Source organism: Aphis gossypii, chromosome 3 (genome assembly GCF_020184175.1).
Source record: "Aphis gossypii isolate Hap1 chromosome 3, ASM2018417v2, whole genome shotgun sequence".
NCBI lineage: Eukaryota > Metazoa > Arthropoda > Insecta > Hemiptera > Aphididae > Aphis > Aphis gossypii.
Window position 1 is genome coordinate 22,925,814 of NC_065532.1, and position 18,038 is coordinate 22,943,851.

General features: G+C 27.5%; 1 protein-coding gene across 8 annotated transcripts in view; it reads right to left on the minus strand.

The window, feature by feature from the left end:
* The window catches only part of LOC114132314 (cardioacceleratory peptide receptor), a 202,331-nt gene that overhangs the window by 79,189 nt on the left and 105,104 nt on the right, over nucleotides 1–18,038 (minus strand). The window lies entirely within an intron of this gene.

Consider the following 18,038-nt stretch of genomic DNA (forward strand, 5'->3'; position numbering starts at 1 on the left):
CTCTTAGAGCTACAGAGGTATATCCGTTAGGGCGTTAAAATACATATAAAATGTGCACATTTTTTGTAATAATTAAATAATCCGTTTGGAATTTAAGTATTAAATACAGGTACTAGGTGTATAGTGTATAGTATGTATTATATATGTATGAAGTATATAGCTACTATACGCATATTATAGTGTTAAGAATACTTTTTTGTACTGATTTGTGTGTGGTTACAATTATTTTAACTCCAACTTTTTTTGTAGGATACAATATAATCATTAATTTGTTTTACACGGCTGAGTTAGATTTGGTCAACATTTAATCATACGATTTTTGTATTAATTATTTTCAACTTGCACCAAATCATATTGTGAAGTACAATATTATAGTAAACTAGGATGTTAAAGAATAGTAATTGTTTAGTTTTGATATGCACGTGTACAAAAATAAACTTGAATGGCATACATAATAAGTCATTCATTTTACTTGACATGAATTGAGATAAATTGTGTTTTCCTGGTATTCGTATTTAATATAATGATCGTGTTTTTCGTGCCACTTTTTTTTTCAAGGAATACGCGATTCATTCCAATCCAGTTGGATAGGCGAGGTTGCTACGTGAGTATATAATACCGCGGACGTATGTGAAACGTACTGTCATCAATTTCTACGGGACGTACCCCATATTCGATTTTTGCAATGATAATATAATTTATGGCATTGATAATTTAAAATAAGAGAACGTATGATTTTATAATATATTTAAGCGTTTACAAACGAACAAAACGCATTTTATGAAATTATAATAATATATGCAACTGCAGTAGTCGACTAGTGAATCAGAAATGTTTATTGACTTTATTAATAGCAATAATATATGTAAAATATATACGTATACCTACCTATAATATACAATATACATAGGTGAACTAACTCGATATATATATAAATAATTATAATGCTTCAATTATGATTTCACGAATAGATATGTATATTTAAAAACAATTTTAATACAATATGTTAATACATGCTATTAACATATTGTATTAGCCGTGAAGTTAAGTACCACGATGGTGCGATGACTAATGTATTTGTAAGGCCCTTTTAAACGTATTATGACTGCGATTAACGCTGCTGGTTAATCGGATTAGGTATTGAGTTCGACTTTCATTATCAATTGGTCAATATAACTTCTTGCATGATTAAGATTTATATAATAATTAGGTATACATAAACATCGGTCATGTAAAACATAATTAAGTATTGACGTCATTTAATCTAAAACTATTGCGTGTCTCGTGTATGTTAAGTTTATTATTTATTGTGAAATTTGTTTTTAATAATTTAGTCAATCTCCAAATATTGTAAAAACATCGTTATATAATTCAACGATCAAGGGACAAAGAATATTCAAATTATCTGACCGTGCTCATGTGTCATATTAGACATGAACATAATGTTTAATCTGTAATAATTCATGTTGAATTTTCGCCGGGACTTAAACATAGATTATTATAAGTGGTTGGTCTTAATATATTCAACAAAGTTATTTACTAAGTGATTTCTACTATAAATACACTTTATAAATATTAATCGAGTTTATTTTTTAAGTATTTTTTGTATAAAATAGCATATAGTAATTATATTTTAATGTGTCAAAGAAAAAACAAATTCAGATCTTGAACGTATGGCATCGAAAAAGTTATAGTTTTGACATCAGTCCAAGTATCCGTTCAAATTGCTTTAAAAATGAAACATCGTAATTCATTCGCTGACATTTTTAACGGCTTTCATTATAAAAACATATTTTTCTTTGGAATCCAAAAAAAATATTATAGTACACTTAGAATTTCAAGAAATGATTATATGTATTATTAGTAAATATGATTTTAAATCCTTTATAATATATTTTCATGTATATGATTTTTGTTTGCTTTATAAATTATCTGTGAATAGTGATAATTTTATAAAATGTTAACGATTTATATTATATTCGATTACACTACAATTCTTCAAACTGTTTACTTAAATAATAATAATTAATAAGTAATAATACCATACACAATATTAAATTTGTTTTAATTTATCAGATTTAGGTAAATTAAAATATATTATAAAATATGAATAATATAGATAGTATACAATTATTCCATATGAACAAGTTATACATATTTTAACGCCAGAAAAAAGTAGATATAAACAAAACTAGTTTCTTCATAAATCGTAATTTTATACGAGTATATTATTTATAACAAGTTTAAATTGTCACTCATTGTAAATATTCAATTCATTAAATGTAACGGTTTAGGTGCCCATATATTCATATAATTATTAGAAATTTAGTTTTCTATAAATTTTAAATGTAGGATTAAATCGTATTTTATTAAAATTATAGTATTATCTTAAAATGCTAATTTATCTAGATACATCACGAGTTCACACAATTTCACTTAAAAATAATCAGTTGCACTAAATAAATATTTTATGCCTGTTATCAAAAATAGAATAAATTATTTTGATGTACTATATTCTTTCATATAAATTAGTTTGACAATATACTCAAAAGTACAAATAATTTCATTAGACGTCTATTATACATGGATACATTTTTCACGAAAAAATTCAGAAATTATACAATATTATTTAGCAATGCATACTTATTGTAGTGTTAAAAAAAAAACTTTAAACACAACTGCAGAATATCCAACTTCAATGGTAAAAGTGATATTTAATTTTAAATTTTAGGTTTAAGCGATGTGTTAGTCCCTACCACGTGCACCCAAAAATTCACCCTAAAGAAGATAATAATAAAAAATTTAGTTTTTAGGTAATATTATGGTCCTTTTTCATTTAAAGCAGTTGATTAATAATACATAAAATGCGTGAATTCGTCTTATTTCGAATGAAATTCAACGTGTGATGCGTATAATAATATCATATGTTATAATAAATGCATATATATTAACTGGGTGATTGTTTTATCGAACATCGCTCATTATTTCAAAATTTATTAACTTTTTTTAATCTATTAATTTTATATAATAATTTCCGGTCAAAATAAATCAACATTTTTTAAAAAATTATATTTTTTTAGATATTTCGATACATAAAAATCGAAATTCTGACAAGTAGTTTATGAGTCATAACTTAAAAGTATTTAAAATTTAGGCGAGTGGAGTTATATTGTACGGGAATATCTTTCAAAATGTTAGTTTATTACTCCGTCCATTGAAATACGACTATGAAAAATATTCTGGTTTAGAGTATAAAATTAAAAATGTAGGTTGTCATTAAAAAAATAAAACATTAATGAATTATAACAATAAAAATATTGTTTAATTTCGATTAACAATTACTATGTAAAAGAAATATATTTTAAAAAAGTTATTAGATTTTGAAATAATGTATGTTGTTTGATAAAGGAATCACCTTCTATGTATATTATATATATATACAGGGCCGGATATAGGGGGGGGGGCAAACCAGGGCACTTACCCCGAACATTTTGGTCGGAGGGCGCCAAATTGTGGGCATAACAAAGGGGGAGGGTGTTAATTTTATACTTTACCCCGGGTAAAAAATATACTAGATCCGGCACTGTATATACATATATATATTTGAGTTGATAGTACACATTGACTTTAATTACTAATAATATAAACTGCGGTGATCGCTCTTTGCCGAACAATGTTTTATCCGCAATAAATTGGACGTAGGACATGGTAGCAACACTAAATAATGGACGGGAATAATCCCAACAGGCTCACTTTCTTCCCAAATGCCTCACCGCACAATCGTCGATACACCCTGTTACAGTGAGTGATCTCAAAATTGGAAGATTTGTCATTGAATTTATTCCGCTCAGTGACGTTTTAAATTTAGGGTTATTACTCAATACTCGCGCTGGGACAAAAAGTTTCCGCCAAATGTCTATGATTTTTCAAACTTAGCTCCACGTCATTGTGTGAAATAGGTAATTAGTTCATCATATTTATGAAGGACTCTTAATCCCGCTCCAATTCTCCATAACGCTTATAACTACACCATATACCATTAGATGCGGCTTTTACTGACCGTAAACCTACATTATGTTCCCATATTTTATCAGAAACCAAGTGACATTTAAACAAATACAAGGAATTATAATAATTATTTCTTAAATTTTAAGAAAAAATTTCGATTATCATAGAAAGTTAAAAATATTTTATCTTCACAAAAAGTTATGATAATGATATAAAGAATTTAAAATTATGTTATGGAACAGGTTAGGTTATGTTTTTTTTTTTAAATTTCCCGCTATTAGAAATTAGTACTTGAACGCAACTTTTGAGGTTATACGAACGGTTAGTATTATTAATTTTATGACATTGTTAATAAGTAGCTTATATTGTATATTCATTTTTAATATTCATAAAAAAATTAACAAAAATCAGTGTTAAAATAGTTGAAATCATAAATTATACGTACTATAGCATATACAGTGTACCTAACATAATTTTTGGTTATTTGCCATACATAGACTTAGACTTTATCATTATATAGTTCATTTATAATATCAAACGCGTATGGTATCTTATTGTTACAGTCAACTAATTTTTTTTTTTAAAAAAAGTAAAATTTGATGATAAAACAAAATGTCCAACATCTCGATAAAGCTACAAAATACAACTCGTAATTTTAAATTCATATTAAACATTTCTTACTTTGTTAGTTCGATACTTTCCACATTTTAATTATTTTTAAATTTAGGTTTATTATTGAGAATCATCGACTCTAATGATTATTAATATTGTAACTACGGGTATAACGTAATGATCGTACAGTGTACACTACCCTATTAGCAATTCCAAACTGCTAAATTCGAAATTAAGTTCGTCAACACTGATGCTTCTAAACCATATATATTGTTTTGAATATATATTTTTTTTTTTTTTTGGAATGGAATTTTTAACTTAAACAGCGTTATATAATATTAAAAGGATTTGGTTATTTTCACTTACTGAGAGATACAACAAAATGAACGAGAAAATTTTGTACTCGTATTTAAAAACTATCATTGGACCGTCGTCAAAAGAAAAGCATTATATCCCTTTAATACTAAACATTTTTGTTAAGAGTTTTAATTTAGCATTCCTATAATTTAATCTTGAAAAAAAAATATCGCTGTAGTAAAATAACAGAATGGAAAATGGGTTTGAACGCCTTTGGCCTTTGTACTTTTTTTATTAAAAATCTTATTAACATCGTATTGATTTTAAATCATTGTTAATAAGTATCGAATTGAATTGTCAGTTATTTTATTTGTTATTAATACACAAGTTTTATACTTTTTTTCACAGATGCATCCCTTGCTCTAGAATTCAACTTTTATTCAAATAAAATAGTATAATATCACTTTTATTAAAAGAAGATGTAGGTACAGAATACTGCTTAAGTAATATAATAAATGTTATCATATAAAGTAGTGTTCACGTATAAAATAAATCTGTATGCAATTACATTGTTATGAAAAAATATATGAAAGGTCTAAGACTCTTAAATGTTAGACATTTTTATTATTACTGAAATAACAAATCACATTTTTGAAAAAATTGATTGCATGATTTATGCAATAAACATTTAGTTTAATAAATCATATGATTGCGTAAATTAAAGCAATTTTCAAAAACTCATTCATTATAGTATTATGTACGATTAATTATTTCGGAGTTTTGTTTTCACACATGATCATAATATATCATATCCTAAACAAATTAAGAATCAATTTGCATTAAAACGTTATGAATTATTAACACTGGAATAGGTATACGGTTATTTGGTATCAGAAAATGGTCAAGTTGTTATCTATATTCACACGGGAAAATCGAAAAATAATAGGCAAATAATTTTTAATACTATCGATGGACTTAAATAGAAACGATTTTAATATGTTCCTAATTATTACCTTTATGGTATACGCTTATAATACATACAAAAGTAAAATAAAAGAGTTACAGTGTGTATGTATACACATAGCCTCAGGTGGGCTAAATATTTGATCCTCATCACTGACCTTATGAAAACTTTGTGTAAACATTTGACTTGTATAAATAAACATACATAACATACTGTTTGTTGTAGTTTAGTAGTTATATTCAAAGGTAGGCATTAACTAGTTAACAAGTTTAGGTTAAGTTGAAAAGGTTTTTTATTTAAATTTTTTACTTATCTACTTAGTTAGTATTTTCTAATTAACTTAAGAACTTAAATAATTTTATTGACTGTTAAATTAACTTAGCTTTTTTCAGTTGATTTAAAATAATCCATTGTGTTAAAAATTAAAATGTTAGTTTTATTACATTAAGATTGTATATTAATTAGTGGTTTTAAATAAAAATTATATAATACTATACTTATATCCGTTATATTTCTTAATAAAATAATACCATACCTAATATTAAATAAATATACATAGAAAATTATTTTGTTACCACGTACGATACGAAAAATTAGGTTAAATTATTCTAAACTGAGTAAGGTATATTTTTATTTTTATATGAAGTTTAAATTTAGGTAATTTAATTGATTAGTTTATTATTATTTGTCTCCTTTAAACTTCTATCTTGTGTTCACTTAAAATAACTTAACTTGAGTTAATAACTTTCATTAATATGTCCACCTTTGGTTATATTTATATTATATAACCGAAGTGAATATGAACCCACATTTAAATATTAGCTGTAGCAAACATGTTTTATATTTATTATAATAATTTAAAATGCTCCATCGATGGTATAGTTTTCAATTTTTAAGAATCCTTTATTCGTTTTGTTGACGATACCCACACAAAGTTTAAGGTCATTAACATGACGACTTCGATTGATCTATAAATAACCATGGACTTATCATTGGTGTTTTACAAAGCTTATATATTTATATATATACGTGCAATAATATTATATACCTGCCTACGTGTTTATTCTGTTATAATAATATACTTACGAGTATGTAAGTTTTATCCTGTGTATTTCTATTTGTTATATGTTATTTATTCAATTTTATCGCCATTCGATTACTAATGAGATATTCGATACCTACAGAAGTAGGTGTTGTTGATCAAAAATATAAATGTATGTAAAAGTCAACTTAGATAACAAATTACATATAACTATAATACACGACATTGTAGAGAAAAAACTCGTAGGTATACATCATGGTCATGTATCACTGATATAATGAGTCTATATGCGTATAAAATATATTGTAAAAATAATCTAGTATATGAGTAATAAATGAACATAGTCAACAGAATTGCAAGTATTATAATAGTAGTCATCAGGGAAAATACTGAAAGTACCAATAATATAGTTCCTATACAGCTACACACGACACCAGATTTTAATCTTTGATTTTAGATACTAGATACTCAATACTTACATGTTAAACTATATAAATATACTAACAGACACTTGATACCCATATTAGATATTTGATACAATTGATTTTTTTTTTTTTTGTTTTGATAATAGTCAATAATGCTATTTTTGGTAATAAGATATTGAATATTTTTGTTATACGAGTATACCGTGGTTAATAAAACTATAATATTAAAAAATATAGTTGATATTATAATAGTGGTCGTATGTAAAAATAAAAAAATAATAATAATAATAATAATTCAATAACGATAAAATAAAATCTCTTTTAATAGTCCAGATAGAATATTTTTTATAGGTACATACAAATTATTAACTATAACAAAAATTTGGTACAATATGCCGTAATAATTTAATAAGCAATGTAGTAGGAATACTATGAAAAATGAATATTGTAATTTATCTAATTTTATACGAGAATAAATATATACGATAACCAGACTACACAAGCATCATCATGATACAGTGAGGTATTTCAATAGTAAACATTCAATAATTCAAATAGTATACAACATTTTTTGAAAAATATTAACATAAACCATTGTAAAATAATAACTATATACTTATAATTATACTTTCATAATATTTTCTACCATTATATTTGTTGGGGAATCCGCTCATACATAAACTTTTAACAAGAAGATTAAAATACAAAGTTAGAATTTTTCGTAATAACGAGTGTCAATATATTAAATTAATCACTCCGTGTATGCAATAAGTAAAGAAAGCTTACGATTATTTCAAAAAAAAAAAAATAATGAGAATTACGTAGGTCCATATGTTTTCAATATTAAATATATCATATATGTCTAAAAGAAGACCTTTTCGGACAAACTATGTTAACGTTGTTATTGTCGTAGACGGTTATTATAATGTAGCAAAAAAAGTCAAACTGCCGAAAGACGTACATTATAGTTATTATACCTTATTAATATTGCCTATTTAGGATCGACATACATGCGTGCGCTTTTTTGTCGACCGCCGAAAAGACATTGACAATGAAGTCACGATAAAGACACACATATAAAAAAACACGACGCTAGTTATCTTAGAGTATATTTTTTCATGGTAATTTATTTTATTTTATTTAGTTTTTTCTTTCGTTCCTCGTATTATAATATATACATAAATTACATATACATACATTTTTTATGTCCACCATGAACCGACGAGTGACGGGACAACGTTTTCGTTTCATGAACTCATAGGATACAAAAAAAAAAAACTAAGATCGTTTTCTATGGGCCATCGATTGCATTGTGTTATTAGTCATATCTCTAATAATAAAATTAGTGTATACATTTATTTTAAAGTTATAATAATGTAAATTAATTTAATAATAGTACAATTTAAATCTAAGCTACCGGTAAAAGTAATTTAATAATATAATTTTCACAAGTCACAACTATAAATATTATGCTTAAAAAATACTCTATGGATGCGTCTTCTTCTCTCTAGAGCGCCCTTTCTATATTATAACCTCTGACGCCTATTTCCAGGTCCGGTTGTGGTTAATATACGCATATATATTACGCACACTTAACAGTTAACAGTTAACATGTATTTATACATAACTATTATGTGTTATATATAATGCGGACCTACATAAAGGACGTACTATGACTATGCATATGCGAGTCCCCATATGATAATAATATCCTGCATTATACACGATGACAGAGTATATCTCCCAGATATCTCTAGTCGGATGACTGTCGTTTGCGTATATTTTGGTTCGTGCTACAGTTGGTATGAAATACGTTGAGAGACAGAGCCAAAGAATCAGCAGTAGAAAGATAGAGAAAAAAGAGATTAAAGACAGAGTGGGTATACAACGATGCTTATGAAAATTATATCAGGGCTATAATGGAATATACAAGAGGGACAAAGAGAGAAAAAGAGGACTGAGAGAGTGAGTGTATGTAACACGTATGTTGGACGGATAAGGAGTACGAACGCAGACTAAAAAAAAGCGAGACAAGTATAATATTATATAGGTAATGAACGGGATAGAGAGAGAGAAAAGATAAGTATTGTATACACGCATTTTTGTCTTTCTGCGTGTGTGGGTTATATGCGTATATAATAATGCCACGCAATAAATCAAGATACGATATGGGATAGTTGGGTGAAAAGAAAAAACTAACATAAAACGTGTGTTTTTCGGTACTCGGGGCAACGATATTGGGTGTCCCTGAGATCATCGTCGGTTGGTTGGTTGGTTGTTTTTTTATTTTATTTTTTTAACTTTTCGACTAGGATATAGAAAAAACGATTGACATTACTTTTCTAGCAAGTATAGGGACGTGTAGTCGTCAACTATTTTGACGTGTAATAAAAAAAATAAAGAAAAAACGACGCCGCCGTAACGTGGTCGTTTTATAATAGAACGAAAACTCATTTACTACTATATAATAATATACGTCCAAGTAAAAAATAAACAACATATACTTATTTATTATACATATATATAAATCCGAAGGAAGAATACACGTTAGTATAATATGCAACTCGAGTCAATATATTTTATTGAATAGTATATGCATTATGCATAAAATAAATATTTTTTCATAAATATTTTATTGGAATCAGACATTAATATACATATTTATACAAAATATTACTAATTAGCATAATTATTTTTATGTCTAAACGTTGGATATTTTTATAAATTAAAAATAATATTGCAACAAATAAATCAAAAATTTATCTAAGATTTCACTTAGTATATATATAATATACATAATAGGATTGTTATAATACTATAATGCCATGAGTCATGTTTATGTAAGAGTATTCGTAGTATTTATCACCTTTGATAGAATTTAAATTGAATTAACTTTAATAATTATTTAAAAGTAAAACTATTTCTTAAGTTTTGGTCAAAATAATAACGACTTTCTATTGTAATTTATTATTTTTAAATCGAATTAGTTTGTTAATCAAAAAGTAGAACGTTGTTTATTGTTATTATTTTTTATTTAATTTTGATTATAATTTAACTATAATATTATAGACTAAAAGTCATACTAAATTAATGTATATTATCATATAAAATAAATTTATTTAAGTAATTATGTTAAAAGATAAGGCGATGAAAAAAAAAATATATGCTAAAGAGAATAAAATGTACGGATGCTGGAGACCTATATCGTTTTGCACATCTTGACACACAAGTGAGTGTTGTATTAAATTGTATTAAAAAGCACTTTTAAAATTGTGAGTGCTTATAATAATAACTTATGATTAAATGTATTGACTATTATACTTGTTATTCGTATTGATTAAACTAACTATGTACATTATGATTTTGCAAAAATAAACAAATATAAAATATGATGACATATCGATAATCTCAGTTATAGAGTACCTCATTACACGGGAAAATTTGCATAGATATACTTTTTAATTTATGATTATGAACTAATATGGCCAATTTTTTGTGGTGAATTCAGTCATTTGGAATAAGTGGTGGATCATGAAAAAATTCAACACAGGAAAATTATTACTTTAATAGAAAATAATGATTAAAAATAAAATTATTTATAATAAGAATAACCAGACTAGACTAAATTATAAGGTTAGGTAAAATTAATAATCTTAAAACACTATAATATCAGTAAAAAAAGTAAAAAAATATTCAAGAATTTTAATATAATACGGTCTTTTAAGTAGGTACACTTAAACATTTCAAACATCAAAATTTTAATAAGTTGATAAACTTATGGTAAAAAAATGGGTGATCATGTTAGGTGAATCATTCCGTGTTTAAAGATTGATTGATCAATATTATTATACTATGTACAATTAAATTATGTTTTTAACAGGATGTCAGTGCAATATTTGTTTTCTCTCTCAGACCCACACACATCATAGATACAACTGTTTCACCTAAACCCATTTTTTTTTTTAATTATTATTTTTGATTAATCTTAGAGTAAAATTACCTATTACAAAAATTATAGAGTATAATATTTTTGAGAGTATAACACATTAATTTTATATTTTATTGTTATTTGATTTTTTATTCAGCTCTTAAAAAATAAAAAATAAATGTTGTAAATTTAAATGGTGTTTAAAATGTTTTGAGACAGTATTTGGACAAACCAAATATGTCATACCCTCAGCAATATTATTCTCTATTGTTTTTATAATGGGTGATTTCACTTTAAGATTAATCAAAATCATAAAAAAAAATTATTCTGCGCAAATACGTTTTGTCTATGTTGAGCATAGAGAGAGAGAAAACAAATAGTCCTCTGACAACATTTTAAGTTTTTGTCGTAAAATTAAAAATTTATCAATCAAAAAATATTCCCATTAAGTAATATATTTATTGATTTTGATATAAGTCATGAATGATAGAATTTAATTAATACATAAAATATAGAGCGGTAACGAATAAAAGTGCCACGTTAAATGTATAGATTTGACACCATTTAATACAGGCACTACCACGGTATACCACATAATATTATAATCTTTTAAGTACGTGGACGCATTTATATATTTTTAAAAGTATACGCTGCACGTGGCGTGTATATTATATTTAATCGTGACAAGTATAAACACGTTCTAAGCCTCTAAGGTCTAGAGGGAAAATTATGTTTCTACACGTGTGAGTTAGCGTGATGGTGGCAAATCACCTAATGCTGCATCACTTTATATTATATATACATATTGTACCAAATATATATTATATAATATAACTATTGCCAATTATACTATTACATTGTACGTATATACAGCTGGGCGTCGTTTGCAGTCATTTTAAGTTATTATCGTCCATTCGTGAGTGAGCGTCTTAGAAAAAATAATATATGATGCTATAATATAAGTACTAATTATTAGTATATATAGTTATGTATGCATATTCTAACACGGTATGGAAATGAATTAATTAAACACATAAGAAAAAGATTTTTTTTTCTAAAAAAAGAAGAAACCTCCGACGGGTTTTCGTGTTCAAGGCGTGTAATAATCGAGTTAATATCGCACCGGTGGGCTTGTAAAATAGACCAATCCTACCGTGAGAAAAACGAGATAAAGTGTTTCAGTCGTGAAAAAATTAGAGGTTCCCGTTTCAAACGCGCATATATACTATATAATATTATATTATATTATATGAATAAGACGTTTTGAACAAGTTGGACGCTAATACTCGGGCTGTAAAGATACGGTCTGTATTATTCCCCCCCCTCCAAAAAAAAAGAAAGCAAAACAATTACCAAACGAAAGTCCACTCCGGCTATTATTATATCCATTGGACCATATTGGATTTCATTTATTTGCATCCATGGGTTCTCCACGAGATTATTTAAAAACTATAACTGCAGTCTACCAGTATTTTAGTATATTATATTATTGGTACTTCGCGTGTATAATATATTTGTAATATGCAGGGCATACAGCCCATAAAGTGTCTAGGGCACTAACTTTAAAACTTCATTGGAAAATTTCACAAATTCAATCAAAAACCTATTTTGTTTTGTTTTTTTTTTCACCAAGTTGTGGATATTTTAACGGGATAGGTAATATACTTTCGAAAGCTATGACTCATTCGATTTTATCGCGAAATTGATTTCGGTACGAAGAGATTTATTGCCCTCGCTTAAAAGTTTGCCTATTTTTTTTCGATTTTCCAAAAATTACTGTAAGCATGCCTTCATCCAGCTATGTTTTACGAAATCAAAAAAAATTGTAAGGCCTAATTCATTATTAATCTTATCAATGTACTTCAGTATAATTTTAAGCAGAAAAATATTTTACTACAACCATGAGGACAACAAACCTCGCATAAAAAATGATTTTGCAATAAAATTGATTCAATGGTTACCTATATACCACAAACCACTTGGCCTTTAGGTATAATTAAAATTGCCGAAAATCGCATTTTGTTATTATATCACCGAAGAAAAAAAGGGGAGAAATACTTGATGAATCGCTCTGTTTATAAATACTTAGGCAAAAAGTTATGCGACGCAACGGTCTAATGGATAGAGAAGAGTTGATAGAAAAATGGCGTTTTCCGCGCATATAATAGATGTATTATATTATATTTTATCTATATATATATATACCTAATATATTTACGACAGTCTACGGGTCGTTTGGAATCGAAGTCGTAGCGCATATCCTCGGTGGCGGAGACGTTCATTAAACGTGATTAAACTGGTGCCCCGTCAGCCCTTTAACGCACATTGATTGATGTCGTTTTTCAACACGATCCCATCGTGGCCAATCTCCACGCGCTTACATACATACACAGTATATAATATATGTAATAAGTACTACAACTTCAATAATATAATGTTTTTATATTATATAGCGTGCAATAATATAACGTTTTAATTGAAAATGTACAGCGTTTTAGGGGTGGACCCCAATTAAGTGGTTTGATATTTTAAAAATAACGAGCGCGAACCCGCACTCTGGAGTTAATTACGATTTTTTTTTTACCCACACTGACTATTTAAAATACTCGTTTTTATTATACTCGGTCATGACCATGAATCATAACATATACATTACACACACAAGTATATGTATAATACACGATTTTTCTGATTCAATTAACAATATATCAATCAATATGTACGTGTTACCGTATTATCCACTTATCGTTTGTCCAACTGAAATTCGCACTTTATTGTTATCGAATATGCGAATAGGTAATATTATTATACGTGTTTTACTTTGGAACCAAACAACTATCGTCTACCTATTTAATGTAAATGCGTCTGGCTGTCATTATTTTGATACCGTCAGTGATAACGATACGATTCGAATGCGCACGATTACGGTGCACGATAGACAAGATTTTGTCGAATAAATTACTAATACTTTTAAATGAAAAAAAATCAATTACAAACTCTATCTATATAATGGACTTTTAATTAAACGAATTTTCGCCACAGTTTTCCACCACCATTATACCATTATATATAGTTCATATACAACAAAAACACGTATAGTAAAACACTAAAACGTTTACGAACTTGACGTGATTTATATCATAATATAATATGTATATGTATATTGTATAATGTGTATATGTATTATATATGGTATTATTGTATACATATAAGTATTCGCAGATAGTACGAACGCGCGTATATCTAATAATATAAATACGCGTAATATTATAATTGTATTAAATGAATCGAATCGGATAAGTGAAAATTAAAAAAAAATATAGAACAACCACGGCAGTCGGCATCCCGATTATTATATTATTATTGCATGCGCGAATAGCACGGAATAGCGGTTTGCACCGAAATTTTGGCATGTTTCCAGCGTCCGGTCTGGGGATAAAACTAATATATAATATACAACTACCGCAACGGTGACTAATGTTTGATAAAAAAAAAAGGAATGATAATAAATATATATTTGTTATAATTTCATAAATACTCCAGCCCTTCCTTTACCTCGTCGCTCACGTTTATATTATATTATATAGATATACGAAATAATTAATTACAATAGACACGCCTAAAAGTGTTATATTTGGCAGTTTTATTTTTTTTTAAATTAAAATCTTCAGCTGTAGCCAGGTATATATTCTATTGTCTTCAACTACTTCGAACAATCGCTCACTCCATCACAAAAAAAAAATGGTCATTAAATCATTCGGCCCAGCTAAGGAGCTTATTATATATATAATATATACTATAAAAAAAGAAACAGAAGCGTAGGTACACTCCCAAAATGTGAACCCTGTCGAAGACGCATGCGCTTTTACATAATATAGATATATATACTTAAGCAGTTGATTGCACTGTTTCTGCAAACTACCGTTTTCCGTAAACTTTCTAAAATTGACCCTTAATTTCAACGCGGTGAACGTCTTTTTCTTTGATTCTGTTATCGTAGATCAGTGGAAAAACAGCAAAAAGACATATCGTCAATTTTCACATTACTTAATTATCTAAGTATATTTTATTATTTTCCTACTTATTATTTACTTTTAATACTTATTGTAGGTCCATAACTGATTTATATCAAGTATATCAAGAATAATGATAATTGCAAAATATGTTCAAGAGAAAAGCATATGGAGCTTAACGTTAGATGTACTTTCGATTGTTGAGGCTATGCTCTTTCACTTTACTATAAAAACAAAACCGACTCGTTTATTGAATTATATATTATAACGAAAATTTAAAATTTGAATTGTAGACGAAGTATAAAATATATTTTATATACTACTATATACATTAAAAAAAAAAAATATATATATATATACGTAGAGAGTAATAACTTAAACTTCAAGTTTTCTGAATTTAACGATACCGTGTTACGGAACAAACACACACACCCGGCGTACTGTTTCAACTACATTAAGACAAAAGAAAATCGTACCAATAGATACAAAATGCGAGTAGACTTATGTGGTTTTCAATAATCAAATTAGATTCCGGAAACCATTTGTGCTGACAATATAAATATGGGTAAAATTAGTTAAGAGAGACAGTCTCTTTTTCATCTTCTACCGTCAACAACTATTACGAACGAAGACCTGAGACCTGTTGGCAAATATCTAGACATAAGCCTACGAAGCGGCGACAACCGGAAAACACCAAAAATACATCCACTCGTCAATACAATTCAGCAATCGTACAGTTGAACCTGATTCAAAACGAAGATACCGGCGTATACAAAAAAGGACCTATTGAGGACCTATTACAAAACAAATCCCCCTATCCCGTCACTTTTCAAGTTGTACCATTCCGAACACAGCTCGCCATTCAGTAGTCACTTATTTAAGTTACAATTTGGTAACTGAGAAAACAACTGCAACCGTCATTGCCATTAATGGACAAAGCGACAAACGCACGCTGTAACAACGCCTCCGTGTATCGTTACCAGACGATGACCGCACGAAGACTGACGCAACCGACGTAAACGAAAAAGGCTCTTTTCAGGGCTTATTGTAAAACAACCCCTCTATCGGTCACTTATTCAAGTTGTACCGTCCCGAGTACAAAAAACCAAGTATAAATATTAATATAAAAAAACATAATTTGTATAAATCTATTATGTGGTGTTATTACATAATATTACCTATTTTGTATAGATAGCAGTTATACTTTCAAATGGTTAAACGCCAACAATTTAATGATTATTATTTTTTTAAATAACAAAAATGTTACTAATAATTTCTTTGACATCAAATTGTATTTGTGTCACTTAAATTCCCAATATTGAATATATCATTCATTAAAAATTAAATATGACGTATACACATTTATATTAATTTTTATCTTTGTCGCTAAATTTAATAATAACTATTATAACTATTATATAACTATTACCTAATTATTATGTTAATTTTAAAAATGTATAATATGCCCAACTTCAATATATATATCAAGAATGAAACAAATTAATTTCAATTATTTACAATTCATGTTTCTTTCTTTCTTTTTTATAATATTACTCATTTTTATAGTTAGATTGATCTGAGGATGATCTCATAATATTTTTTATACATTAATTTATTTTTAAAATATTAATTTTCCTTTTTTATATTGCTTTAAACATTATAATTTAATATTCAACGAGTTTTTTTATATCATATATTAATATTACCAACAATTAATATATCTGTATTCCAAATTATTTTTTTTTTTTACATTAAATTTTAATTTAAAAAGTATATTCTTTTACATTTCCTATCCATATAAGAATAATTAAATGAGACAATTTTCATTTACAAACACAATACAGACAATAAATGTTCATTCCATATTACACATAATAACAATTATATTTTTTTTTTTTTTGAAAATTCATTTCAAAGCAATATATATAATATTATTTCTCAGGGTATCTTATTGTATATACAATATAATTTTACGTTGTAAGAATTGTAGTGTGAATTTTCTAACTAAAAAACTCCATGTTCAAGGGCATTCATAAAAATAAATTTTGAAAATGGATATGAAGATTAATAACACCTGTTGTGAGTTGATTTGGAGCATTTTTAATTTTACGGAGGAAAATGATTGTCGTGCAATTCTTAAAACTGAGCTTGACTGTTCACAGCCACTGCGTATTTATTTTTCATAAAAAAAAAAAATCAAATATCTAAATTTTTACCAGTATACATAGGGAATTACCGTGGTCGATGCTTAACTCGCACACGTAAACGACAATAAATATAATATGCATAATACTGCATTATATATTATTATATTAAGCATTAATTCATCGACACCCAGATTTAATCATTAATTCATCTATATACTACTAGCATAGAAAGTCGTTATCTTATTTTTCGTATTAGTCGAGTTCGATATTATTAGGTATATTCCGTTTTTTTAAGTGCTGGCCAAACGGTTTTTTTTTAAACCCCTGTCGACGACGTTTCGTGTTTAAATAACGCCAATAACGGTGACAACCGTTCGCCGTCGAATGATTCGATATAACAACTCATCGGACGCAAATACAGTTTTCCTGCGCTATTCGCAAACCTCGTTGATGTGCTCATCCGTACGACATTACTGTGCCGTTTACGCGTTCGTCCTTTATCCATGCGTACTCGCATGTGCCTGCAATCGTTGTTCGTGTGGGCCGTGGTCTTCGCGACGTCGCGATCGTCCGACGCCGTCCCGCTGCGGTCCCGTCACAGG